Source organism: Pseudorasbora parva, chromosome 16 (genome assembly GCF_024679245.1).
Source record: "Pseudorasbora parva isolate DD20220531a chromosome 16, ASM2467924v1, whole genome shotgun sequence".
NCBI classification, from domain to species: domain Eukaryota; kingdom Metazoa; phylum Chordata; class Actinopteri; order Cypriniformes; family Gobionidae; genus Pseudorasbora; species Pseudorasbora parva.
In genome coordinates, this window is record NC_090187.1 from 27,946,216 (window position 1) to 27,954,891 (window position 8,676).

The window sequence follows — 8,676 nt, forward strand, 5'->3', positions numbered from 1 at the left end:
TCAGCTGGAAGAGCTCATCTTACATCTGTTGCAGTGAGCCAGGCCCCCCTCAGACTTGGTAGAGAGCCTTCCCGATCGGTATGCCAAATTCTAGGCTGCTCCTCCTCTATCGTTCAGTAGGGTCTTCTTTTTCATCTGTTGCAGTGAGCCTGACCCCCCTCAGATGCTGTAAGAAGCCTTCCCAATCTGCCCCCCTGATTTTGAGGATGCTCCTCATTTATCAGCCGGAAGAGCTCGTCTTACGTCTGTTGCAGTGAGCCAGGCCCCCCTCAGACTCGATAAAGAGCCTTCCCGATCGGTACGCCAAATTCTAGGCCGCTCCTCATTTATCGTCCGGTAGGGTTTTTCTCGTCTGTTGCAGTGAGCCCGGCCCCCCTCAGATGTTGTAAGAGCCTTCCCATCGGCCTCTCTGATTTTGAGGATGTTCCTCATTTATCAGCCGGAAGAGCTCGCTTCTCGTCTGTTGCAGTGAGCCGGACCCCCCTCAGACGTTGCAAAGGGCCCTCCCGATCGGTAATTTTATAAAAAAAATTCTCCTCATCCATCGTCCGGTAGGGTTCTTTCCCGTCTGTTGCAGTGAGCCTGGCCCCCCTCAGACGCGGCAAGAGCTTTCCCGATCGATCTTCCAACGCCCAGTTTCCTTCAGCCAGTAGAACCCGTCCGCCCGAAGCAGCGAGGCAACACGGGCTCTCCTGGTCTAGCAGCTAGGCCTCTCAAATTATCAGCCCACCAATTTTTCTGCGTATTTGGGGGTTTTTCTGGTGGCTGTCCTCCACTCCTTGCATTTTGGAGGATACTCTGGGTTCGGGCAAAAATCCGAGCCCGGAGCCCTCCCCTGGACAGCACGCCAAATACGCATAATCTTTACTCTATTTAATTTGATGTAAGTGGGAACTCGTGAAGTGAAGTTTTATTAACTAATTTCGGGAGGAGCACTAACAGATAATTAAACAACGGAGCCGTCAGCTAATCAAACCTAATTAACAAGGGGAGCACGTCAGATAATTAAACCTAATTAAACACAGGTGGAGCATGGTAAGCTAATCAATCTGATCAACGATAGGAGGTGTACTTATACTACAGATTTACCTCCTCTCGTTGACCATTTTCATTTTGGCATCCCTCCACCACCCCATCTCCTCACTTCAATTTAATAAACCCTCATTAGATGCTATCACAATCCATAAAACATTACAGTCTAGTTATAGAGTATCTTTACCACAGGGGGGGGATACTCTGGGTTCGGGCAAAAATCCGAGCCCGGAGCCCTCCCCTGGACAGCACGCCAAATACGCATAATCTTTACTCTATTTAATTTGATGTAAGTGGGAACTCGTGAAATATGTTTTCTCCTGTCTCCTGTCTCAGCAGCATTTCACCTCAAACCCGCCCTGAGCGAGTTTTCATTATAGTCCGCCATTGTTGATACGCTGAAGCAGAATACCAGGTGTGTGCAAAATCCACTAATCTACTCTTACTTCAGCAAATAAAGTCAACCATATTAGACTAGACATTTGGCTGATCGGGAAGGTGCTTTCCAGTTTAGTGCACACATTCTTTGTTAACCCTTTCGCACGTACGTTCTTAAAAATAAGACTGGCAGCCTGGCGTGAGTTTTTTTATTGCGACCGTTATTATGCAATGACATGCGTTCTAATTTCCATGGTAACACACATCAACCTTGACACGTGAGTTTTTGCAGTGACGCAGTCACAATGGCGCTCGTGGTGGATGACCGCGTGCAGGTGAGCGCTCTATGAATGTTTTGCTTTATTTTTTTAATTCAAAACCTTTCACATTATTTGTTAGCGTGTACACACTATGGTTGACATGTTTATGTTGCTATTTTTTCCCCACTGCTTTGAATTTCGCTTGCACACGGCATTTTGCATCTCCCTCACAACATCCGCGTGTCAAATGGTGAGTATATTTTAGTTTTTTTCCTCCTATTTTGGAGCACATATAATTATTTACAAACATGCAATAAATATGAATAAAGATATTTAAAAAATTATCTTGTAAAACGAACAGTACTCAAAAATGTGGACGTTCAAATGTCATGTTTGTCGTTTTGCACCTTGCAAATATGCTCCGTGCATTCGGTAAAGTTATTAGGGTTCAGTTGACTTGATACGTAACATGAATATATTATTTGTTTTAGTGTTTATATTGTTACTGAGTTTCATATTTCACTAGCAAAGCAGAGAAAAGCTATATGGTCACGCCTCACTGACTATTAGCTTGCATATAGTTTAAGTTACATGATGTCAAATGCATACATGATGACCTTTTCTCTGCTTTGCTAGTCAGAATGTGTTGTATAAGTTTAGCATAATTCAAACGTAAGTCATTTCTTAAAAAGAAATTGCAAAATGTACACATTTCATTCATGTTTTATTAAATCTCCTCAATTTAAGCTAAATGTTTTTTTGTTTAGACTATTATACATATATACACTTTCTAATAAAATTACAAAACAAATTATAAATATAATTGCAATGAACAACAATCAAAATAGTATTATAAACAAAACAATAAATATACTGTTCTCCAGCAGCCCTCTCATCAGGTTCGTCCTGAATTGCAGGGAGGTGATTTCCTTTCCTACTCACAGTAGAACAAATCCATAGGGCGTAAGGAAGAGGATAGAATAGTATGTGACAGTGTGATCTGTTTATTATTGTACATTTGTTTATAGAGGGTATGCATGTGACCTCACTGTCAGCTGGAACACTTTATATAAAACACCTTATATCTTATACCTTAATCGCAATATTGCCTCTCTGACCAAAGTGCATGTGCGCGGACATATACGGATGCTGTGCGTTGTTCACACAACTTCATGAATGAACTCTGTGACATTATTCTGAAGTTTTCTCTTCTCCAAATCACTAAACACTGTCAACACAACCCGCTGTGCAGTCTCTGCTCCTTATCTTCATCCAGATGGAGAGAACGTGACGACAACGTAGGCCAACCCGGCATTGCGATGTTCATCAGGGTGCTGAATAATATCTTGTACAGCCATAAAGATGTATTTTGAATTGCTAGCAGATTTAAACAATGGCCAGTAACATGCATAATGTATGCCTATATGAGTGTGGTATAACTTATTAGCAAATAATAAAAACTATTAGAAGAGAGATTTTAAAAAACCTGTTATAATTGAATTAATTCTTTATTTAGTTATAATTGAATTAAAATATTTTAGTTATAATTAAATTAATTTATGGACTGACACAATCTGTTCAGTAAACCACTGTTTAAAAAAAAAAAAAAAAAACTATTTTATATTTAGTTTTCTCTCCCCTGCTGTACCGAACCGTGACTTCAGAACCGAGGTGCATACCAAAACGTCACTTTTGTTTACCATTACACCCTTAGTATATTGTATTTATTTAAAGCATTCACAGGCAAATTTGATTTATGTATTTTACTGGTTTCAAAATCAGGCATGTAAAAATGCCAGGAAATGTTCTTGTCAATATCCATGGATCACTGGATCTTTCGTAAGTTTTAAGCACCACTATATCAAGTCTAACCTTTAGTTTAAACTGAAACTTGTTTACTCGTTGTTTACACCGGTTCCCCTATTAAATCCAGTCACGCAGCAGCTCTTTTGCCACTCACTCAGGAAAGTGACATCCATGCATACCCTTTATAACACTTTTGTTTACATTAATTGAAAATGTGATCAATTTTTTTTATCTTGTTTATATTCTTTGATTTATAGAAATATCTTACCAGTAATTTGCCGGTAGACAATGTGGCTGTTCAGTAAAACTGTGTCAAGTAGGTGAAAGAAGATATTTTTGTACCACTTGGTAGACTTTCTGGTGCATTCAAGAAAACCAGTCATCATGTCCGCTTTGTCAACTGCTCCCATCTTTTTGTTGTACACCAGCACACAGACTGGCTTCATCTTGGCTTGCCCAGTGATGTGATCCAGCTTCCCTGTGGCTCCCATACCAGTTGGGTGGACAATGGTAAGGACATGGACATCTCTCTTATCATGCTATTTGACTGCCAACTGTGATCCATTTTCCTTGAGTTCCACATTACCCTTTGTCATTCTACAGGTGAATGTTGGCATCCCTTTGCGGTTTGCACGCACAGTCCCACAAGCTCCAGTGCCAAGAGACAAGGTTCTGGAAAAGTGTGGGACTACTGTACCAGTTATCCACATAAAGGACATGACCCTTTCTGAGGTAAGGTCCTAGTAGTGTCATTACAACAGACCCAGAAATCCCAAGTCCTTGGTGGTGTTTTATGTCACTGTTAGATCCGGAGTAAATGATCATGTCCTGCACATAACCAGTGAGCACATCACACAAAACAAAAAACTTGACCCCAAATCTGTGCCGTTTAGATGGAATGAACTGACGAAATGCCAGCCTGCCTTTCCACTTCATCAGAGATTCATCAACACACAGATCCCGGTATGGCACAAAAATGCGATGAAAGGAGGAGGTGAGAGCAGTAAAAATATTTCTGATTTTTTTTCAGAGGGTCATTTAAAACTGCTGTTGCATTGTTTGAACAGTGAAGACAGCAGAGGAGCAGAAGGAATCGGTCCTGTGAAAACAAAGACCCGAAAAATGGTGTCAAGAGCATGGGGTCTGTGCTCCAGTAATCCTGAGCTTGAAGGTTCGGGGAAAGGTCTTCATCACTGTCACTCTCTGCCTCACTGTTAAAATTCTCCTCATCAGAATTAAAAAAAAAACTCCTCTATTTCCTCACTTGTCAGTTGTCTTCTTTTGAAAAAATTGTCTTGCTTTTTCTCTGAAGTAGTTAAAAACTGGTAAATTGTATTAAAATTGTGTCTGCAGTGGGTACCAACGCGAGCGTGAGGTAACAGTGACATAACTTGTCAGCGGGAAAAAATGCTTGCAATGCATGTTTTACATTTAAATTTATGCATTTGGCAGACGCTTTTATCCAAAGCGACTTACATTGCATTTTAAGGTACACATGTTACATTTTTGTCAGTTTTTGCTTTCCCTGGGAATCGAACCCATGACCTTGGCGTTGCTAGCACTATGCTCTACTGTTTGAGCTACATGAAAGGTTTTATTTTATTATTTTTCATTAAAATATTTTCAAACTTGTTACCTAAATTTAAATGGATGCAAGTTAACTCCTTATGGTTTATGTACTTATTAAAAATATATATGTTAGAATAGATGTTCTGTAATTTATCACTAGCTGTGGGTGTGGCGCCGTCATGTGTTTACAACAGTACCAGGGAGGCAGTCAGCTGGATTTGCGACAAGATCACCCACTTCTCCTGATTATATGTGACATTACATGAGGGAACAGCCCTAGACTGATCGTACACATTAAATGGTAGTAAATGATTGGGTTAGTTGATATGTAATGTTATAGCGGGCTAACGTTATGGGCATTTGTGCCGCGATTATGTGTTTACAACAGTGCCAGGGAGGCAAAGCTAGCTGGAGTTATAACACAAGATCACCCACTTCTCCTGATATATGTGACATTACGTAAGGGAACAGCCTAGACTGATCGTTCACGTCAAAGGGTAGAAAATGATTGTTATTTGATCGGTAATATTATCACGGGCCATTTATAACACTGAAATCTTGCTGTTATATATATTAGTATGCAGTTACAAACTATATTTAGTGTTTGCTGATATTTTTGTGGTTGTGTAATATAATTTGAAGTGTATGAAACCTAAAATAAACATTAAAAGACACCGAGCTAAGTCAGTCTTTCATTCACTCAGTCTTTGGCTCAGCGCCAGTCAGCGCGCTAAAACAGATTTTAAATTTTGAATTCGGCAGTTGATCACTGAGCGTTCTAATCGCACCGGTATGATCGTACGCACCAGGGACCAGCACAGAATGATCATACGGGTTTGATCGTACGTGTCAAAGGGTTAAAGGGGGGGTGAAACACTCAGTTTCAGTCAGTGTCATGTCAATCTTGAGTACCTATAGAGTAGCATTGCATCCTGCATATCTCCGAAAAGTCTTTATTTTTTTTATAATTATATAAGAAAGATGCGCTGTTCCGAGTCTTTCCGAAAAAAGCCGAGCGGGTGGGGGCGTGTCGTGTGAGCGGAGCTAAATAATGACGTGTGCAGCAGCGCGCTGCAGTGAGGAAAGTGATTCGCTCTGTGAGGAAAGTGATTCGCTCAGTGAGGAAAGTGATTCGCCCGCCGCGTGAGGAAAGTGATTCGCTCTGTGAGGAAAGTGATTCGCTCAGTGAGGAAAGTGATTCGCCCGCCGCGTGAGGAAAGTGAGTCGCTCTGTGAGGAAAGTGATTCGCTCTGTGAGGAAAGTGATTCGCTCAGTGAGGAAAGTGATTCGCCCGCCGCGTGAGGAAAGTGATTCGCTCTGTGAGGAAAGTGATTCGCTCAGTGAGGAAAGTGATTCGCCCGCCGCGTGAGGAAAGTGAGTCGCTCTGTGAGGAAAGTGATTCGCTCTGTGAGGAAAGTGATTCGCTCAGTGAGGAAAGTGATTCGCCCGCCGCGTGAGGAAAGTGAGTCGCTCTGTGAGGAAAGTGATTCGCTCAGTGAGGAAAGTGATTCGCCTGCCGCGTGAGGAAAGTGAGTCGCTCTGTGAGGAAAGTGATTCGCTCAGTGAGGAAAGTGATTCGCCCGTCGCGTGAGGAAAGTGCTAATACAGATCGACCGCCGGCCTATCAGTGGGTAAGTCAGTAGCTACTGGTTATTTCACCTGTTTAGCATCCTACAAACCAGCGCTTTGATGGGCGTAGGCTGTTGCTTTCGCTCTCTCCCTCGCTCTCTCTCACGCGCTTCCGGTAGAATTGTCCGTAAGGCCCATACAAGGAAATTCCGCCCCCACTAACGTCAATGGGGACGCATGATCTCAAAAAACTTGCCGAAACTTATGACTAACCGGAAGTAGTATTTTTGACAAAGAAATACTCCCATCAAACGTCCACCTTAACTTTTGAAACTTTGTCTATGTTTAGTATGGGATTCCAAGTCTTTAACAGTGTAAAAAGATCAGTATGCATGAAACAGCATTTCACCCCCCCTTTAAGGTGATAAGGGTGGAAAGTCTGAACAGGTTGCAGAAACACATGCAACTTATGCTTCTGCTGTTTAAGATTGTGATTGTGATTGTGAAACCGCATACATGCACAGGAAAGCAGCAGATGGAAAAGGCATGATTACATGGCACTATCGAGAAGAGTAAAAAAAAGAAGAAGAATCAACCAACACATCATTTTAGCTCTTTCAAAACTTTCAAGGTCTAGCTGTAAACAAACAAAATATCTCTTTCGTATCCCAGCTGTAAAGTGGCACATCGACAAACGTGTTTTGACGGCGCTGTTCGTGCTGAGCATGTTCAGGGAAGAGAACAGCATGAAAATAAGGAGCATGTTGTTTAGGAATTCTTAGGGGGGAAAAACACCCATCTGTCTCCTAAAAAAAACTCTGTACAAACCATTGTACCTTTCTACTTTGTCCCATTGTAAGCACCTTTTGTTTGGCCTGATATTTTGAAAGTTATTGAATGTGATCTGTCACTGGAGGTCTGGATATGCCTTCTCTGCTCAGAACTGCCATGATAACCTTTTTGGACACTGACCTTTGTTATGGAGGGGAGTGTCCATGTGTGTCAGTATGAATAACCTTTCTGGTGGTAGCTGTCATTAAAAGGCACTAGAATTTGATTGAATAAAAATGTGTTTGCAAAAACATTGAGAGTAAGACAGTAGAGACAGTAAAACAAGGTTGTGTTTGGAATGCTACGCTAGCATACTATTGTGCATTACGCATATGACATATAACCCCCATATGTTGTATGCTTAATGCATACAGAATGCTTCTTTTACTCAAATATAATTTGTCATACAACAACATGCACTCCATTCAACCTCCAAGTAAATTCAGACATTTTTAAAAGCCTTTTCTTCTTGACTCATTATTTGATATACTGCCAAGACTCAAGATATTTTATTAAAATGCAAAATTACCATATTTCCGGGACATATGGAGTACGGTCATGTGACAACAAATGTTAGATGGGTGTATGGATCTATGTATAAATAGATGGATGTAAAGCATGCCACTACTGGATTGGAGATATGTTCTCTGGAGTGACTGGAGTCTGGCAATCCGTTGGACCAGTCTGGGGCAGAAGCACTGTACTTGCCTGACTGTGCACAAAGCAAGGTCCATAAAGACATGGATGAGTGAGTTTGGTGTGGAGGAACTTGACTGGCCTGCAAGGAGTCCTGACCTCAACCCGATAGAACACCATCGGGATGAATTAGCGCGGAGATGACACGCCAATTCGTATGCCATTTTGGCGTGCTATAAAGACGCATAATCGCTTTTTAGCATGTTTATCAACGCCGTTTCTTTCTACCCCCCTACACTGCCCCTACCCCTAAACCTACCAATCACACACACACACACACAGCCCCTAAACCTACCCATCACACACACACAGCCCCTAAACCTACCTATCACAAGAAACATTCTGCATTTTTACATTTTCAAAAAAACATAATTTAGTATGTTTATAAATCCATTTACCTTGTGGACACACATATTCAGACACATTTTGAACGCGTAACTCAAACTTCCCTAAACCTACCCATTTGTGTATTATAAAAAACAGGATAACAGGCAGATATGTCTGCAGGCACAATTTATTCAGAAAGTACAAATGC

General features: G+C 41.4%; 1 long non-coding RNA gene across 2 annotated transcripts; it reads left to right on the forward strand.

Annotated features, from left to right (window-relative positions):
• Positions 1-1,567: 1,567 nt before the first annotated feature.
• Positions 1,568-4,682, forward strand: LOC137043411 (uncharacterized). 2 transcript variants are annotated; one of them, XR_010898471.1, is made up of 6 exons: positions 1,568-1,920; positions 3,734-3,792; positions 3,905-3,986; positions 4,080-4,208; positions 4,370-4,439; positions 4,544-4,682. It is a non-coding gene; the product is annotated as an uncharacterized lncRNA (long non-coding RNA). The 2 variants fall into 2 exon arrangements; XR_010898470.1 differs by having other exon boundaries at positions 4,507-4,676.
• The last annotated feature ends 3,994 nt before the right edge of the window (positions 4,683-8,676 follow it).